At 41.7% G+C, this 21,269-nt stretch overlaps 1 protein-coding gene across 1 annotated transcript in view; it reads left to right on the top strand.

Annotated features, from left to right (window-relative positions):
- The window catches only part of fam20ca (FAM20C golgi associated secretory pathway kinase a), a 37,036-nt gene that overhangs the window by 6,858 nt on the left and 8,909 nt on the right, over positions 1 to 21,269 (top strand).

The raw sequence follows: 21,269 nt of genomic DNA, 5'->3' as shown, positions 1-21,269 counted from the left end.
GAGGATAAGGAGTCCAGGCCTGCAAGTTCAACATCAACTTGAAAATGAATGATGAAATGTTGCAACTGAATATCTTTTCACTGTCAGAGTTTGATTTATGGAGACGCAGCAAAGTTTATTCAAAGTTTATTCACCTAGGTGTTTGGTGTACTCATGCCTTATTCAGCTCCTCTTTACCTGAATCTGTCCCCTTAATATACACACACAAACAGCAGCTGTGGTACTTCAGACTTGTCTGAATGAGTCATTTTTTCCTCTGTCCTAACTTGACATTTCACTTCAAGGTCAATCAGTGGCTGAATTTTGCTCATTAGGATAAGAGGCATTGTTAATAAAATTGGCCCCAGAGAATATTGTCCAAACAATGCAATCAGAGCGTCTATTATAGCTTTCATACACGCAAACCTTTCAGGTCAACAGCAGCACCCAGCAGGCATCATTTGGCATAGTCATATCTAACAAGAACTGAGATTACCCCTTGTTTGTGTGTCTGTGTGTGTGGGTACTTTTGAGTGGCTATTAGAAAGGACTGGACATTCAGGGGGCGCTTCTAGGCAACATGGACAATTAGACAATATGTGCATGAGTAGTATGTATGAGTGTAAGTGTCATGTTGAGGTGCGGTCAGGTTCAGGGCTGGATGCTCAGGGCAGTCTGTGGTATTAACAGTATAAGGAGAAAGTCATGCATCATAAGCTTTAATCCAGTGTTTTGGTAATTGTGGATCATATGCAGTTATAACATATAAAGCATGGATAACGAGTCCCATGGGAATAAAGGTCATGTCAGTGTGTGACATTTCACCACAACTCATTAAAAACACCAAACAGTCGGTGTCGAAACTTGCTCTAGACTTATATTGGTTGCTGCCCTCATGATATTTCAGGGATAGAATGGTACGTCTGTCACCACATTTTTCAATTTACCTTCAGATGATTGAAAGTTTGAAGTCTCAGGTTCAGACTTACGAGAATCCATAGGGTAGATGAGCAAAGATGATTAAATTACATGTGCTCCAAGTTTCATTTTAGAACTTTAATAATGGCGCAAATGCAGCAGAAATTGGACACCCTGTCCAGTAAACTTGAAAATGTATAAGAGCTGTGCTGCTTTCTTACAGTAGATATAAGTAATGTGGCCTTCCCCAGCTGCTGTCAGAAACTGTTTTGACAGTAATTAGATGTCAGTTTCTGAATTATATACTACAGATTCCTGCAGCTCTTTATTTAGCCTGTCATATTTTATCCAAACACCTTGCTCTGACTGTCACTATCATCTGTCTCCAGTGTTTACGGTATCACACAAAAGTCCTCTGAGCAGGAAATACAGAAATATCTGAGAGAAATGATGTGGCAAAATAACCTTTGTTCTACTTTTGTTGAAGCGCAACACAAGATTTATTTTTCACCATTGTGGCATTGATGCGTCCCACTTTTATTTTAGGAGCAGCGGTGCATTCTGGGTACAGTAGTTCAGAGCATCAGTGTGTTGCATTGTTTTCTTTCACCTGTCCCATTGTGCAGCATCAAGTGGCGCTTTAAAGAGGCTTTGATGTTTCAGGTCTCCTTTGAGCCAAATGCAAATCTCTACACTGGCACGGCCCACGGAGACTGCACAAAGCTGACAGCTTGCCACACACTTCCACTGCAATGTTTTCTCCATGCTGCTCTGGGAGAAAAGTTTAGAGCTTCGTTTTTATCTGTCTGACTAATGCCGTGATCGTGGTTGGTGATTTAAAGATGAGGTAGAAGACACTCATTTAGTTTTTCAAACTGCAATTTGGTGAAATGTTTTAGGTCACAGTATCTTGTTTTTCCCTCACAAAGAATAATCTGTCCAAAAAATTTTTTTTCCTAGCCAAGTATTTATGACCCATTTTGCCTCACATGTATTTTAATATGACAATCAAATGTGTACTCCTCTAAATATAGTTCCTCATTTGTGAATATTATAAACCATTTTTAAAAGGGCCATCTCTGCAAAACAGCAGATATCAGCACTAATTGTAATGCCTTGACTACTACATGTGAAACTGGACGAAACGTAATGGTGTCACATGGAAAATCATCCTTAAGCCAACAAAAATGGGGAATTCGGATGTCTGTGAGATAAAGTGGGCAAAGGCTGTAGAGGAAGGAGGGGAATGAACTGGCAAGTGAAAAGAGAGAGGGCTGGTACTGGAAGACAGATGTGAGGCAGTGATAGACCAGAGGGTAGGGGAGCAGTTAACACTGCCAACCTGTCAAGGAACTGGGTCTTCCAGCTGGGTTACAGGCCGAATGGAGACCCTCCACGCCAGGCTTTCCGAGTCTGTCTGGCTCATGCCCCCTAGTTCCCATACTACCCGTTCCCTGCCAAGATGCTCGTTGTAGTGTGTATACAGAACCATAATGTTCATGTCATGCTAATGGGATTTGTCAGATGGAGGGTTGAGGGATTGAGGGAGGAGGTGTAAGCCTCAGATATGCAAAGAAAGAATTAATTTCTCCATCACGCGCTGTTTGACAAGCCTGTTTTCACCCCCCTTGCTTTGGTTTTGTTGATAGTCTCACAGTTCAGTATGGATTTATGCAGTGCAAGAATAGCAGAAAGGACTTTGATCGTCCCTGTTTGTTGTGTACATGGCCCAGTCCTGCCAAGAGCTGTTATATCAACACACAGGCTTCATTACATGTAAATGCATGTGCTAGAACATATATATAGGACACACATGTCCGTCCTTTAGCACCGTGGGGAATCAGAACACATCCTCATCTGCATGAGCCCTGATCAGTTTTGACAAGCCTAGGCTCTTAGCGCTAGTAAAGCCAGTGGGGTTGGCCGTGGAGCCTCTTAGCTGCAACACCCAAGAGGCTGCTTCGTTTTTATCATCCACAGGCTGTTTCATAACCACAAGTCCAATGGAGGCCTCATCATATCTACTGTGCCCCAGTTCGGGTTATGCCTGACATTCCTCCGTGGGTCTGTCTGTCGATGGGGAATTCAATTAAGACTGAAAGCATCTAATGTCCTCTGGAGATGGCCTCTGCCTGCTATGGTTATTGATCTGATCATGAAAGATTGATGATTCCATTATTGATGTACATGCATTCATGTAAAGTGCAGGAGGAAGCAGAGCTGTTCATAAAGTGTCTTTGATGGTTTGTGGTTTTTACAGTGAGTTTGATGTTGGAGAATTCACTTACTGCCTCCAAATATTTCCTCTATACAAGAATTGCCATTTAATCTTCTCCAACCATAGGGATTTCGGCTCCATATGCCTGGATCACAATCCTTTAAACTCGTGACTCAGATAACAAGCATCTGCGGACCAAATGACAATAAAAGCTGGTCTGCAGATTGAGTTGTCTCTTTTCACACAAGCGGTGACAATCATGGATAAAAACCCAATGAAATCCAGTGAAGAGAGGAAGAAGGATAATGGCCTCACATTATGTGGAGAAGCCAAATCTCGTCAAGCTTCAGAAGATCCATCCCAATCCAAACAAGTCCCATTGTTAAAAACCTGCGTGTCTCATTTCATGGATAAATGCTGCATGATTACATACACATGTATGCATAAATGCATAAACATACACATGCATGCATAACCACACAAGCATGCACACGTAAATATATGCGTGCAAGGCATACACTGCACAAACACACACAAAATCCCCTCCTGAGTTCATCATTATAGCTGACATCTGTTTCACTATTTTAGGCCTGCAAGGGGGAAAATATTGTTGAGATTGTACATTTTTTAGCTTTTTCTTCTTCTTTGATATTCACTTGTCTAACAGTGTTTCACTAAGAAGCTCCCACAAGGGCCACAAGAATGCCGCTGGTTCTCATAAGTTGGACACAGTTTTGAAAGGTGCCGTCTGAGCTTATCTTTGTGTGTGTGTGTGTGTGTGTGTGTGTGTGTGCGGCATGCACGCACAGACACAGACAAAGTATGTTACTATAGACAGCTGTTCGCACAGCTGTGGCTCTCACACACACACACACACACACATATATGCACACACAAGCCATAAGAGAGGGACGCTGTGGGGGTTACGGAGTTCGTGCACCCTCCATCACCCAGGGCTGGTGCTGGAAAATCCACGAGCAGCGAGCCAAGCCGCAGCTGTAGCTGCTCACTCAGATGCTGTGGGTATATTACACAGAGGGTGATGACTGCGAGAACCACACTCTGCCTACACACAATAGAAAAATAGCTCATTCACTCCAGACCACTCACCATTTAACACATCCCTAATGATTTTCACTGTGACAAGTCAAAAAGCCTTGAAGCGCATAAAGAGTCTTTAAATGTGATGAAACGTCAAATCTTTTCACATTAACATCCCCATCTTATACTCCATGATGAAGTTTTCCTCCTGACCTCAATCTCGCATATTATAAAAAGCTTCGGCTGAGTTGTCACATCTATCTTTTCACTCACTGATGGGTTATGTAAACTGGCTGCACGACTTCGTGGCTTCATCAGCCTCTCTGGTTGAGCAGTGCTTTGGCAAGGGAGAGACTCCTCAGGTTTTCAGCAACTCTTCCCTCCCTGCTGTGCTGTCCTGGCATCAGAGCAGCCTCACAGTCATCCCACTGAGTCCACTCGTGTCGCATAAGCACACTAGACCAATCGGCAGGCAGGCAGGGGACAGGGCAGGCAGCTCGGGATGCCAGGCAATTTGTCTGACCTGGCTTTTGAAATCAATGACAGTCTGTGGGGCGCAGGTGTGGTCAGAGATGGAGGAGGTTATAAATTTAAAGTGAAGTGTGTTTGTGTATGTGTGTGCGCGTGCGTACGTGTCTGTGTGTGTGTGTGCATCCAGTTTATATGTTCTTTCAAATATCTATTCGCCTGGCAAATGGTTTTTATGTGTCCTCACTTTAGGGAACATATGTCAGTGTTTGTATTTGTGTGTTCACAGTAGACTGTTTTGAATAGTTTTCCATATTTGCAGATTTGTGTATAAAGAGAGAGAGAGAATAAAGAAGTATGTAGGAAGAGCAAAAGCAGCATAATGTCAGATGTATGAGACAGTTAGAGAGAAAATCTGTATGGTAAGTGATAGATGTAGGCAGACTGACTAAGCAACACAAATGTTACTTAACAGTCTTGTACGTTTCCCAAAAGACAGTTTCAGTGTGTTGACATCAGATGTTGTGGTCAGTGACGACGTTTTCTTGGTAATGTTGTGAAGCTAATAGTTAATTTCAAAAGTTTACATTTTGATTGCAGCTGGTGCGGAGTTTGAGCACTTAAAGGGAACAAAATAAAAGTAGTGAACTTCATTATTTTTGGTTTACACTGTGAGCTTTAGCTAGGACTAGCTTTTGAAGCTAACTTTTTTTTTAAACTTAAGAACTTCTAGTTTGTGATGAAGCATGGGGTGCAGTTTAAATCACTTCCCGCTGCTGTTTATTTTGTATCAGACATGATCAACTGAAGCTCAGTCTTTGATATTTTTAAGGTATAGTTGTTTATGGTATAGCAGACCAGTGTCCCCGGGAGATACATCTATATTGGAGGATTTCGATTGATGTATAGCACCAGAGTTCAGCAGGAAGCATTGTGCTGTAGTGAGGCATAAAGTAATGGTGGAGAGACTGATCTGCAATTAAAATGTTCCCTATCCTGAACCAACTTTTTCAAAACCTTAACCATACCGTAGTTGCCATGCATAGATATTGTAGAAAGAAGTTTAGAAATGTTGGCATTGGATGTAAAAAATGTTGTCAGTGAACTAAATATTCCTTTTTTCTCATCAATATATTTCTGTAACTAACAGTAAGTTGTAGCAGAAATAGCCGCTGTAATTCATCCTTTTCTGATTTAACTCTCATTATTTGTTCTGTGTTTTGGAGAGCTGGGAAAATCAGACAGAGAGGAACATACGGGGCAAAGATAACATCTGCTGTCAAACATTATCTGCTGTGTTTTCCCTGTCTCTCCTCTATATTTTATTGTCTCTATCTCTCTCTCTCTCACACACACACACACACACACACACACACTCAAAGTGTTCCGGTGTCAGGCATTCACAACATCTGTTTCTCATGCAGCTTTGTACTTGTGGCCAGATAGCCAGAGAGGGCCAGACCCAGCAGCTCCTCTGTAGGCTCTGGGCACTACCGACTCCCTCCACAGGTCATTAAGATTAATTTGGTTTTTAAGCTGCTCTAATGTGGCAGAGGATTGCTCACCTTACACAGCCCCTTTTCTCTTACCCCTCCACTACCTCCATGCTCCTCTTTCATCCTCTCTTGACCTTTCTCGTCCACCTCCTTCATTCAGTCTATCAAAGACGTTTGTGTCGTCCAATTTCCGGCTGATCTCAGCGTGGCTCTCTACCATGTATGCAGGTTCTATATGTTTTTCTTTTGGCCCCATTTACTTCTTTATGATTTTCCTATTTCAGGCATCCATTTAAACAAACCCACTTAACGAAATCCTCGATCTCACAGCTTCACGATGTGATGTTGCTTAGCAAAATGATGTGGGTTGTTTGCACTTGAAGTGTGTATATCTAGGTAACTGTGCATGTACGTGCTTGCGTGTGTGTGTGCGCGTCTGTGTCCAGTGCAGTCAGTGTGTGGGCGCTGTGATGCCTTGACCTCTCGTAGGCTGTGAGATGAGCCAGTCAATTAGTGGCTGCTTAACAGTCATGTAACAGCTGCATTCAGTGGATTGTCACATCTGTTTAGTCATCACAACACACACACACTATTTGAGTTGAGTATTAGAGATGGCTTAGTGAAGTCTTCATAAAGTCTACCACAGACTTTCAGTGTGCAATATTTAATTGAAGTGTCAATCATGTATATGTGTTCTGCCCATTATCTAATTATGCCTTCTCATTAAAGTGTGTGTTTGGGCACAGCCACACATGTGGGTGCTCTGCAATCAGTCATTTTCTGATCATTCACATCTGTCATAATTGCGACTAACTCACTTCTTTTCCATTTGTTGGACGTGCTGAAAAAGAAATCACATCTTTTCATGTTCCTCTTTCTTCCTCCGTCTCACTCTTGTCTGGTTTGTCTGTGTCTCAGCTCGGCGTCTATTCTTGATTCAAGGGGTCGAGAGTGTAGCATCTGGCACTGAAGCGCGCCTGTATGCCATCTCAAGTCTCAAATAACTTTCTTTTTTTTCCTGACAGGCACACACTCACACAGACACAGAAACACAGAAGATCATCTTATTTTAGACTCCCAAGCATTAAACTCCCCGTGCACCCTCCCCACTCTCACACTCACACATGCATGCTTCACATAAAGACATTTCTCATGAATGTTTTACTAGGTCAGCTCTTGAGGAAGTGGTGGTGGGTTTTTTTTTTTTTCGTCCCCATCCGTCCCTTCCTCCCTCTCTCTCTCTGTCTCCACCTCCTGTCCATGCTCCTTTATGGACTTGTTTGTTTGATTCGCTGAGGCAGTACTAATCCTCGTCTTGTCCCTCGCCTCCGTTCAGAACCTCTCTGATCTGTATTTTTAGATTCTCTGCGTTTTCTCTCTCTGCTGTCTAACAAGTGTTTATGCACTCACAGTGTACAATGTGGCAGAGCTGTGAGTACCCTAATCGTAATGTGATTACAGGCCAGCTGAGTTGCTAGAGATGATACAATGGGTGATTTGCATGTGTGTGTACATCTTCATTGTAGGCACTGACCCCAGAGTCTCTGGCAGCCAAATTCAGCCTCAGCAGGATCTTCATCGAACATGATTCTCGATATCATGTCAGTATTGATTTAAACAACCAGTGAACATAACCTGAATCTTATTTTAATGGATTTTACACATTCGATTCATTACTGAGGTTGGGGTATGTGACCATGATGTTGTGAGCACACCTCCAGTTTTTTCACATTTATTTGGAGGTGAAAATGAAGGCAAATATTAAATATTGAACCACTGCTGTGATTGCACAAAAAATTTCAAGGAATTCTTTTCAGTAGCTTGAATAATTTCACAGTAACTTTGTGGAGACTTGTTGTCACCTTGAGGTTGTCAGGCAACCTGCGCCTGTGTGTCAACATAGTAATAGTCTGACACAAAGCTCTGTGTTAAACCACATGTTGATTTTACACTTGAGTTTTTACTTGGATTAAACAAAAAAGATTTAAATTAATGAGCTTCAGAGGTGCTGGTAGGCAGATTTTGTTGCCTTTGGACAGAGCCAGGCTAACAGTGTTTGTTCTAAGCTAAGCTAACCAGCTGCTGGATGTAGAGACATGAGAGAGGTATTTCATCTAAGCCTGAGCGAGAGAACAAATCAGTATATTTGCCAAATGTCAAATTAGTCTGTGCTCATTTGAATCCTTGTCTTCTTGCCTTGTTGCAGCAATGTCACCACATCCCCAGATCTCAGCAGTTAACCTAGTGACCGCAATATTTTACAGCCTTTTTTTTTTTTGGTCCCTTTCCTCTCCTGTCTTCTCTGTGGCTTCACCCAGGTGCTATCTGATCAGGTATCAGTGAGGTGTACCTGGTTGTGAATGAAGTACTTAAAAGCTCCTGTGGCAGCATCAGGAAGAGAAAGGCTTCTAGCATGCTGGACTTGCTGCCTCTCAGCATTTTGTGTTGCTGTTGTATTTTTTGTAGTCATTTATTTAGTCTCTTGGGTTGATTTTTGAGTCTTTATGTTAATAAATCCATGGATTTGATTGTTCATCTGTGTTCTGTGGTTGATTTGGTCAGTGGTGAGTGGTGAGCCCATAGTCACCAGCGCGTAACTAATGCTATCACAGCAATTGATGACGCTAACTATGACTTAACAGCAGACTGGAGAATCTTACGAAAGCTACTGCAGTGATGCAGTGTGAGGACAAACTCATGATATGACTATGATGCACACTCTATCTTTGTTATTTTTGATGATGACCATAGAAACTAAAATGACATATTGTTCCTTTAAGGTTGATCAAGCAAACACTAAATGTTCACAGAGCACATGAAAGCAGTCTGTATTTAGATGCTTTTGTATCTCTGATGAAGACATGATGAGGTCCACTTGCATGTAAATGTATGCACCTTGAGTGCTGTGGTGGTTTGGAGTTGATAACATTAGTTTCCTTCAGCCATCCTTGGACACACATCTTCTTAAAAGATGAAGATTTGATGGACAGATGAAGAAGTCTCTTCACTCTTGAATCCAACAGGTTTGGTCCTCGTATTTGAATCACAGACCTACAACGTACGTGCATGTTTTCATGCATTCATGTTAGCCTCTATGCCTGTGGGTGTGGACCAGAGCGTGTGTGCTCCTCTGTCTCACACCACATCCAAGTGAATTATATTTTTGCAATTGTGCATGCCTGTTGTGGTTCCTGACCCTGTCTTTGTCACCGCTTCAAGTGGTTATGTCGTTCAGCCATCCTATCATATCATTATAGTCTAAAATACTGGATAGGGGAATTCCTAAGCTTCCCTCTTGGAATGTCGCTGCCGCATTTGTCTGGAATGCTTAAAATTCATTCCGCTCCAGGACGTGAATTCTAGACGTCCCAAATGAGCATCTCTTTTTATGAGGCTAGGAATGCAGGCTTAACTTTGGCTTATGATGAGGAAGTTTTGTGTACCTTTAGCAGCAGTATCTGCTGAAATTACACAAAATATCCAAGGTTGGTTATCTTAAATGAGCACTCAGGAGCGCTGTATTTAATTGAGGGGAATTTTCAAAGGCTAATTTTCATCTAAGTGCTTTTGTGGATCCGCTATCTGTGATTAAGACCTTCCATTTTAACAGTTTATCCTGACAAGTTAAACAACAACCTGCGGTGCGACATAAAATCTCGCTAATGGCCCTGATGTTTTTTAATTTCAGTCTTTCTCAGAAGCCATAATGAGGATAATTGTTTGGGCTTAGACTGGCAAAATGGGGATGATTCTTCTTCTTTTTCTCATTACAGCTGTCTGAAAATGACAGAGCACACATGCCTCATTGTTACTTTGTCACTAAATCAACTGTTGCCCCTTAACAATGGGACCACACGCACTGCACCACCCCTTACAGCTGAGCTCAGTCATTAGATAACAACCTTTCCCAGGTAGATCTATCACAGTCCACCTGAATCTCTCTCCAAGCCGAATGAATGAAACAACAGTTCCTTAACCGAGAGAAAGAGAGAGAGCATTGTGGTTCTGTAACTTGGGCCTTTTGTGATAGCATGCACAGAGGTTAATACATCCATTGTGAGCTAGGCCCATGCTTGTCTAAGCCTGTCCCATGCAAGGTGGCAATTAGGCTGTGTGTGACACCCCTATCCCCCTGGCAGAGGCCAGGGTAGGGGGAGGAGAATGCAATCATTGTCTATCAATTAAACCAGAGGAGGGTTCTCCCCAGCTTTGCCCATTGTCAGGGCAGGATGTGGGAGGGGCCGCCAGGTCTGGTATCACCAGGTCAGGGAGGCAGGAACCTGATCCAGGGGCTTGCCTGGGTCAGCCCTCCCCTCCTATGCACCCTCCTTTTTGCAGGTCCAGGCAGTGGTGATGCAAACAGAGGAGCCTCTGTGCTGGAGGTGCAGGGAGACTCTTAGTCAGTGCTGACTAAGAGTCACAAAAGGAGTGCCAGTCTGAGATATGAAAAAGCAGCAGATTGATGTGTATGTGTCGTCTGCATGTGCTACTTCCTCTTGACCCTATATAATCATGTTGGATTTAACAAAGGATAGAGCAGGTTTTCATTGTCAGTTGACAGAGGTATGATATTTTTTATTTTTACATCTGAGAAGAGAAAATAATCCACAGCTGTTTAACTAGCAGACAATCCCCCTGTGTTCTACATCCCTTGGCAGCATTCATAGATATGGACAGAGACCGTATGTATGAGCAGACTGAACGTTTCAACTAACAGCTGTCTTCCCAGTGGGCCGATCAACCTGTGGGCTTGTAGAGAGTTTAGCGACACAAGGAAGAAAAGATAAAAAATGTCTTATTCTCTTTGATGCTGCATTGTGGCCTTACAGCTCCATCACTGCGTGGTGCGTCTGTACAGTGGATAAAAGAAAAGAGATGAACACATTACTGTCTAATGTGTTCATCTTGCTCATCTGCTTGTCATACAGCAAACTTACTGATTATAAGTTATCAAGTCAACCCAAGAAATTTACAAAACTAAGAGTCTGTGAGCTAACTGTGCCTAGAGCTAAATGCTAACATCAGCATGCTAAAATGCTCACTTTGACGCTGCTAATATGCTGAATTTTGGCAGGTTTATCATACTCACCGTCTTAGTTAAGCATGTTCACATGCAAACATTTGCTAATTTGAAGTCAGCAGGCTTTATAATCTGGAATCCATGAATGTCTATACAAAATTTCATTTCATTACATTCATTTCCCAGAGCCATGCCACTAATGTGGCTAAAAACGTAATGCTAGCTAGTTCCTAATGCTAAATCCTGCAAAATATACTTATTTTCTCAAGCTTAAGTCATGTCACAGACGTCTTGATTCAACTTAATGTTTATTTCTAAGAATGTTTTTGGTGGTTTGGTATAGTGGATTACTTTATGATGTAAGACTGTGCCCCTCTAAAATGGTATATACACAAGGAGCAGCAATGCACCAACAACATTGCAGCATCATTACAAGATGCATTGGGATACATTTTGCAGTGACATTAAAGGTCAAGTTACAAAATGTAGCCGTCACATGATGATGCATGAACACTGTCTCATGATACACTGTGTGAACATTAATGGTACAGAGAAAATCTGAAAATATTTTGCTCAGATTCTTGTCTTTTAACATTTGATCCACAATTTCATTTGCTTTCTTCTCACTGTGAGCATCATCTACTGCACTAGAAATGTGCTGTAATATATCTTTAGAGCGATATGTTGGATGGATACTGGATGTATAAGACCTGTCTGTTTGAAATGTATTCTTGGTTCCAGTGTGAGGATATCCAAAGTCTCCTCCTTATTCCTTTCAAATACAAATTAACTCTATTTATCCCCCAAGTGTACTGGACTCGTTCCATCCCACTTAGCTCTTACACAAGGATAAATACAACCCTTGGAACTGTTTTTCCAGTGGTTTCACCACTTCCTTCTTCACCACTGTCACCCACTCATGACCACAATGACATCTCCCAGCCACCACTTAGCCTCTGATAGATGGTTTCTATTTAGGAAATGGCATCTGACCACAAACCACCAAGCACAACAAGACTGTTGACAGGTTTAAATAGAAAGGTTCAGCTGTGGGAGAAACGAAGCACAAACACCCATGCCTCGATTTGGGGGCCGCACCCGCAAAATAGTTTTCTGGAAAGACTCTGTTGATTGCTTTCTTTGGTCGAGGTATTGAAGTTTTGAGTTTTATGTAGTTAGGTTTCACTTGGTGGTGTGCAATCTATTTTGGGATGGTGAAGAAAAGCAGTGTTGAAAATAACTGACAGCCCGCTAAAAATTGAGCTGTTTCCTCTTCAAGCCAAGTGTAGTGATGGATGAACTGCAGGAGCTTGTAACTTTTAGCAGTTAACGGAACAGGTTGTTGCGGCTACCTCAGAGCTTCTCAGGTAATTAATAAACACATTCATTAGGGAGCCTAAAAAAAGACAGCACCACTAAATCAAACACCATTTTGTCATCAGTCATGTGCTGCTGGAATATGGCATTTTAACAAGCCTCACACTGAACTAATTAGGGGAAAATGGTACCTAGCCTTTCAAGCCGTTCTAGCTTGTTATGGATTAAAGTCTTCAGAGATATCCTAAAATAAACGGCCGCCATGTTCCTCTGTGGATCTGCTGCTATGTGCGTGTGTGTGTATGTGTGCGTGTGTGTGCGTGCGCACGTGTGTGTGCATCTGAAAGTCTTTATCTGCTTTCGTGGTGTGTTCATGTTCAATTTAAGTAAACACAGATGGGGATGGGAGTGACTGGCCAGCAGCCACGATGTCCTTCAGGAAAAGGAAATCAGATGGAGGGAGGAGGAGGGAGGAGGAGGGAGAGGAAAGACAGGGAAAGTGATGAAGATGTATTTGTGACCTTACATGGCTGGCTGGTTTACAGTCAGGGCACTTTAAGGTGGCAGGGTCATACGCACTGGACACTACTGGGCAGGGAGAGACAGTTAGACTGTTGTTAGAGAGGGAAAGATCTCTAGCAGCTGCAGCAGGTGATATTAAATGATTTTATATTGTGTGTGTGTGTTTGTGTTTGTGTCTGTCTGTGTATGGGAAAGAGAGAGAGAAAATGTGTGTCTTTTTCTTATCTTTGGGTCAAGATAATAGGATTGTTTTGGATGAGCCACCTCAAGATATTCACCACAGATGGGCAAAGATAATGGAGGTCCACAGTGCTTACTCACAATCCAATTAAATTCTCTTGGCTCCAACTGCATACACACACACACACTCCATGTCCAAGTTGAGAGCAGTGAGTGTGCGTGTGTGTGGTTGCTTACACGCTTGTGTTGGGGCGTTGGGTCTGGAAAATTAATGCTTCCCAGGATTTAACATAATTTGCTCTAATTGGTGTTTGCTGTTCAGCAACTACTTAGTGATAATCAAATAAATTCTTAATGGTCTGCACCCCAGGCTAGTGTGGAGGATGGACCTGTGTGCAGAGCTTCTGAGTAAAGATTCTCCATTTTAAAAAAAAAAAAAAAAAGGCTTGATTTATATGGTTTTGGCAGGTATCTCAGTCTCATTCTGGCCCAGTCATCTGCCAATTTCCAGTCTGGGAATCCGCTTTGAATTCTATCCCAAGAGGAGAGCGTGATTGTATTTTCACCCTGGTCAAAGATTTTCTTGAAGCCTCCCTAGAACCTCAAATTTATTTTATGACTGAGAGAAAAACACGCAACAATCCTAAAACACAGCTTTGCTTCATCTTTGAAGAACCTTCCAATTAAATTGCATGTGTTCAAGCTTAAGACATGGCAGCATCCACCCTTTTATTTACCCGTCATGTTTCAGATCACAGAGAACAATTAGAGGGAATACGGGAACTCAGACTGTGAGAAGATACCCAGAACTGTAGCTTTCTGTATCTTTCCCAAAAATCCTACTAAGTCGGAGAGGGGATGCTGCTTCTCGCTAACCCTGCATTTCCTACAGTTTACTGACACACTTGGGCCAGGATTGTTTTCCTCCTCCTCTCATCAGTTTCAGCTTACATGTCATGCTGAATACCAGGGCTTGTTACTCAGTCCCTGTGAGACGAAGACACGTGGTAATGCCCATTGATTTTGTGTGCGGGCAGAAACAAAAACTTGCACACAGACGCATACAAGTAAAGCTCTCAAAATCCCGATTGATCCCAACAAGCTGAGAACTATGCAGTTTGTTTTCATTATGGAAGTAATGTCGTTGATCTTCCACTGCCTCTCTAAGACCAGAGGTGTCAAGGTGGATGGGGTCTTTTACTTTTTTTCCCACATTATTTACTTTGAATGAGGCTTTTGGTTCTTTGAAGCCTTAGTCCCTCCCCGTCCTCATCTCCCTCTGTCTTTCACAAGTTCTGGAGCTGTGAGGGATAGAGACAACTGGTGGAGGCTTTCTGGAGGAATTTCCTGAGTGGAGTAATATCGCAGAGGGACTGTGCTCCGCTGTTCATGTGTAGTAATTCCTTCTCCTACAAAAAGACTGCTCTTTTTGACAGTCTTTTCGAGTGGCTGGGTGTGTAACTTGTGATAGAGTGGAGGGAAACAACAATCCACATCACTCCTGACATTCCCTGTGAATCTTTCCCATCCCTCATTTCATGGTGGATTGCCTGGCACGGATGGACAGTTTGCTATAGCTGTCAAAGTCCTGGAGACTTTTCTGGGACAGGTGGCTGCCATTAAGAACTACTGCTCAAGATCCAACTTTGTTTTTTTATGTAGAAAAATATACTGAGGAAAGCTGTGCGAGAGAAAAGATTATTGTTCTAAACATCCCCAAGCTTGTGCATTTTGACATCTAATCACTATTGACCCAGGAATACCCTTGATGTTTGTGCATGCTCTGCATAATTCATAGTTCACATTCTGTGCAAAGCCTGTCATGAATTGCACACCCTGTGAAGGATTGCCTGAGACTTGTGCTATTGAAAACGGTTAATCCTCTGTGGATGGATATGTAAATATCACAAAGTGCGGCTCTGCGTTGCTGGAAACGCTCCTGATTGTTGAGGATAAACCGATGTGCATTTTGTTTGTTGTGGGTGATGGTGTGGGAAGACAGACAAAAAGAAGGGTAACCGCAAGCGTAAAGACCTGTCCCATCCTTCAAGTACATAAGAATATACTGTATAATCCCCTTAGTGAACACACACACAACATACAGTGCATACATGACAACAGCAGTGTATGAACCTATAGTATCACTGCCACACTGCACCATCAAAACCCACACTGTTCACCTCACGTCATGCATATTAAAGAAAAGTGCAGACTCTATTCTGAGAGTATTTTCAGTTTCACAGAATGTCTGTAAATGTTACAATTAGTTTGTTACATCGTAGTATTTGCGTTTGTCTTTGAATCTGCAAAAGAGACACTCAGTCAAGACAAGGCAATTCTCAGCCTAACTGGTCATTTTAAGCTTGTATCAGAGAGTCAGCAGTAGAGAGATGACAGGAAATGAGATGAGGGAGATGTGAAATTACATGCGACTGTGCAACAAAAGTCCCTGGCCGGACTTGAACCCGATCACAGTTCTTGGTAAGTGCCTTAAGTCGGGGACACACATTACGACTGTTGATGGTGAATATGACTCGGATGTGACGATTGATCACACCAAGTTGGACCAGTCTCCGCTAAACATTCTCATATAAGATATTTTACTTCTGTGGGCTATGCAGTCTGCGTTGCCACCACTTCTCCATCCAGGATCTTGCTCAAACTTTTGCCTTTTCCATGCAAATTGCACTGAAGAACTGCCAGTTGCCATGCCTGTTTGTTTTGCTACAAGAAAACACACTTGGTGTTTTTGCTGAATTTGTATGATCATTTACCTCTACAGCTCCAGTAGTTAATGAGCAGTCGTTATCTAGTGTATTTACTGTCATTGGTTTATGCTCAATCCTGACTTTCAAAGAATAATGGAAGTGTTGGTGGAAACAATGTTTATTTGTGGTCCAGTCTTTGCAAGTTTTAGTTAGTTTTCCATTTTGTTCCAAGCTTTAAACCACAAGGCCACAAGGATGCCCCAAAGGAGTTTGTTTGTTTCACAAAAAATAATTGCTTTCAATGAAAGTACAACTGCCAGAGGGCAATACACTCAACAAAATTATATATCCAGTATGACAAAGATAGGAGGGAAGAAATTGCATGTCTTTTAATACACCTTATACCCCAGACACAGAGAAAATCTAGGGTATTGTTGTTTTCCGATGCTGTGAAAATACCTGTAATGTAAAAAGTAGGAAATATTCATGGTGCAAAATGGTACAAAAAGATGATTTTCAAAAAGCAAATATGTCAATGTTCATTATTAGCTAGACTAAAATAGTCATTTTCTTTCTATAACATCTGTCGCAGTGGAAAAAAAAGTCCCCTTGATGTTATGCTTTTGTAATATCACAAAAACTGTACTGAGGCCTATTTTCTGATTATTCTGACTGAATGAAATGCAATTGAAAAGCGGTTGAGTCATCAAACATTTAGCCTATTGATATCAGAAAGCTGCCATTTGGTAGCACTTCTTACTGAAAGCTACCACTGAATGCACTTATCGACTAACAAGCACAACACTTACTCTGACATGGAAAAGCGCTGAAGCATTCACCAAAATGTGGCTTTGTGAAAATGAAAAATGCGCAGCGATACTAATAAGATTTCCCTTTTTTCCCCCCTTTTTTTAAAATACATATTCCAAGTGCGCTCATGGCTCGGGAGAGCCCGTTAAGATGATTGTAGGGAAGGGATCCCAAAAGCCCAGATATATATATAATATTCTGCAGCTTTGCTTTAGGTCTTCACAGCGATTTCAGGTCTTTAAACACTGTGCTCTGTGGAGCGTTAAGCCCAGGGGAACATGACTGAATATGTCAAGCCAGTCAATTAAGGCCAGCAAAAAAAGAAAGAAAGAAAGAAAGAAATCACAGCAATTTCAGAAATAGCTCAAAGAGTAATGGGGAGCAGAGTAGATACTGAGAAGAACTAACTGAGATTCGGCCTAAATAGCTGCAACATGGAGAATTATTTGATACAAACATACACCTACACATTGACCAGGCATTAGGGATTTTCTGAAAATCTTGGAAACATTACTCAACACTCAACACAACCTTAGGTCCAAAACTACCAACCATCAATTGGATTTCACACTAGCTCTTTCCACCTGCACTTTCACTACAGATGCTTCTTAAAGCCAGACTACACAATGCTCAGTTTACACATAGTGATATGGAAGTTGATTTAACATCCATTTTGTACTGTCTGCCTGCTGCATTTTGAAATATCTGGACAACATATACACACACACACACACACACACACATATATATATATGTATGTATATTGTATATCTTTCTCCCAAGCAAAATGCTTGCTGAACCCTCCCAGGCTGAAATGAGAGAAGAGAAACTGTGGGCAGGGTTTGTGACAAAACTCATTTTCTATTTATGAAGTAATGTTAAAGTACTTAATGTGTCTCAGGGTATTAAAAGCTTTTCAGTTACTGACAATCAAATTTTGATCAGAGCATTTATTGCTCATATATTTTTATATAGAAGTTGAGTGCATGTTTCATTCGCCTGCTCCAAGCCCAGTAGTCATATAGCATTTTGTGTGTTCTGTTTCCAGCATTATGTGTAGTTTGTCGTGTCAAACCACAGAGTGTAGTTAGACAGCAGCAGGGCTTTGCAAACCCGTAAGCCAGGGCCTGATCCCTGACATATACAGACAGGGACTCCCAGCCATCTGGCCAGATGAGACAGTTGGATAGGCACATTGTCTCTCTCTCTCTGACTCTCGGTCATGACTCAACCTCACACACACACACACACACACACACACAGTCATCTATCTCAAGGGTTGCCAGAGAGCTCTGGTGGTCACAGATAGTGACCTAGCCCACAGCTATGCAGCTTCCCTCAAAGCCATACATTTAGATTCCAAACTCAAGGCCTCAGTTTCTGCCTGCAGCGTTTATTATGAGCAGAGGGTCAGACAGCCAAGAAGGAGGGAGGGAAGTGGGGGTAATTGGGAAAGGGGGGAATTAGTGAGATAAACTGAATGAGATGGTGGAGGTGGAAGATAAAGAAAACTGTGTGACAAAGTTGGTTAAAGAGGTTAAACTAACCTTTGACATCTTATGACTTTCTCTCATTCATAAACTTTCTAACATACTGTAGGTTTCCCCTATTTAGCATTCATAATCCTGTATAAACATTTAAATGAAGTTTTTATTAATTCATTTGTCAACAACTATAACGCCTCCTGTGGAGGATAATGAGCGACAATACCGCAGAGCCCACTTGTAATAATATATGTCTTCACAGAGTAATAATGTACTTTTATATAAGCCACTATAACCTGGAAACTAAATTGTTGCATTGAATTTGATTGATCATCATATAAAACTTATAACAAGTCTGTGTATTGTGTATGTATTGATAGTTCATCACAACACCATGTTTCACTCCAGGTGAGTCTAATGTCTCAGGTGTTTTTGGCTGTAGAGCTATGTTTTTTTATATGTGGGGTCCCTGTAATGTTCCACTAGAGCTGACATGATCCACATTTCTGCAGACTGCAGATGATGGTAATGCATATTGACACTCAGTGGCAATAAAAAAGGAGTAAAAGAAAACTGACATGGTATTTATTTCAGGTCTATAAACGTTACAAAGATCTTGGAAATGATTATGATTGTGGGAATCCAGTCCTGTGCAGTTTAAAATTAACAGTTTCTTCTCTGTGAGGGACAAAAATCCCCACCAGCATAATGTTTAATGTGTAATGTATTAACCTTCATAGTGAAACCTAATATATAACATCATGTCCTGCGCTTTTAATGACTCGTATCTGTAATGCAGATCATTAATGAAACTAAACTTGCTCGTACTGAAGCTGATCACTGATTTTCATGAACTCCACTCTCTCCCCCCATCTCATGAGTCTCTGATAACTTTGAAATTGAACCACTGACTTAGACCGTCATCCTTCTTCTTCAAGTCAAGTCTGTTTTACCATCTTTCTTATGATAATATCGCCCATCCAGCTTCCCACACATGCAGATAACTTGCCTTTCCCTCCTGGCAGTGTCTCACCCTGTGTGTTGAAAATAGCTGAGACTAGAACACAACTTGTGTAACACTGATTTGAAATTCAATCTAGACAGCTACCTTGGGGCCCTGGGCTGGTTCTTAGATCCCTCTCCGATACTGATGCCGGAGGAAGAGGGGAAAAAAAGCTGCATGCATGGAGGAAAATAAAGAGAAATAATCAGACATAGTCAGGAATACATACACAAACTGTGTATATATACACACACTGTATGCTGCTGTTTGCAGATGTAAACACAAGCAGGCGCGCACACAGCAGCCTTGACAGTCTTTTGCCTGTGTTGCCTGTGATACTTTTGCGTGTAGTGCTGCTGACAGACAAGCACCCTCTGACACAAATCATCGGGCTGAAGAGGTTTTATCTCCCAATCTTTTATCCAGTCCTACATCCTTCTACCTGTCTGTCACCTTGAGAGGTGTTGTGAGTACTCTACAAGGGGCCATTTACCCACGAGTGTCCTGAATATATCAGACTTATCACTTGCATTTCACCAAAAACCTCATATGTGTACACACACAAAAAAAAACTCCAGACTATTTCATAGCAGATGAAGAAGAAGTCTTTTAAAAACACGTAGTAATCAATGTGAAGAGGGAGGGAAAAGGGGTATACACTTTGGTAAAATTTGTTTGTAAAACATCAATCTGTTGTCTTTGTTGTGCCGCGATGAAATAAAGTGGTGAGGGGAAAGAAACAAGGAGGTAGCTGATGGGAAAATTTGCTTAGGGAAGAGAGAAGCAAGGGAAGAACTGATGGGATGCACACAGGGAAAAGAAAAAAGTGAGAGAAGAAAGGAGATGAGGAGCAACTGCTGGATGCTTGATAATTGGTGTTAAGTAGGGTCAGGCTGGTGAGAGGTAATTTCATTTGGCCGCACGCTAAGGAAACAGAATTGGTAAATCAAAGCAGGTTAGAAAACACTAAGCAGGGTCTAATATTCTCGAGTCTCCTTTTTCCTTCTTGTTATTCTTCTCTTGTGACTTTTTGCTGGTATGCTATAAATACTACAATGCAGTATATTGTTTAGAGGATTCAATGAATGTGACTTGTTATGGTTATGAATAAGTCCCATCATGTGTTTACGTGGTTGATGGGACTAGACTGATTTCAGGTCTGTGGCTTGTTACAGTTGACTAGATGAGAGTGCTAGGGTAATGCTGTATTTCATTTCAGAGTTATTGGAATTCTAGATTTCCAGCCTGTAAATACCATTAATGCCAACATCCAAGTGTAATCAGGACTTGGGTACTCTGGTATAATACTGATTTGGCAGATTATACAGAAGTGAAAACTAAATAAATAAGACTGCATTGGCAAAAGACTATCATTCAGTGTCATTAAACCCAAATTTAATGGATGTAGTTTTACACGGTTATAATAATTCTCCACCATCCATCCCCTATGAAAGGAAGGTTTTTTTCAAAAAGGCTAAGTCAAGGCCCTGTTCTAAACATACAAAATACAGATCAGAGTTAAAACAGCTTCAAACTGCTCATCTGTCTTCTCTTCAGAACAGCAACTGCATCAAAAAAATTAAGCTCAGATGACAAACAAATTACACTGCCTCCAGCAGTTAAAAAATGCTCTATCACTCGTTCTTTCATTACTATTAGTAAACATACACTCCTGTGTCGATCAGGTTAATCTCTACACGGCCTGATTATGTCATTTAACAAACACACACACACACACACACACACACACAGCAAATCTTTCATGAGGTTTTGAAGTCTGATATCTGATAAGTCATTGATTGCTAATGGTTTATGCTAAAGATCTTTTAGATTACATGTTGTGAATGTACCAGTGTTGCAGTTGGACATACTGTACCCACACCTCATAGCAAAGCACTTGCCATGCCTTCTCAGCCACCCACACACACACACACAGAGGACAGAGGGCCAGACAGATACAAAGAAGCCTGTCAGTGGGGGGCTAAAATCTGCTGTGGATTACCAATAGATGACAGATCTCCTGCATGCCCTCTCTCTCCCTCTCTCTCCCTCCCTCACCCTCTGTCTCTCTCTCTCATTCTATATGCTGGAGCAGAAGCAAGATG

Source organism: Lates calcarifer, linkage group LG11 (genome assembly GCF_001640805.2).
Source record: "Lates calcarifer isolate ASB-BC8 linkage group LG11, TLL_Latcal_v3, whole genome shotgun sequence".
Lineage (NCBI taxonomy): Eukaryota > Metazoa > Chordata > Actinopteri > Centropomidae > Lates > Lates calcarifer.
The sequence above is the reverse complement of the archived record's forward strand: the minus strand, read 5'-3'. Positions and strand labels throughout refer to the sequence as shown.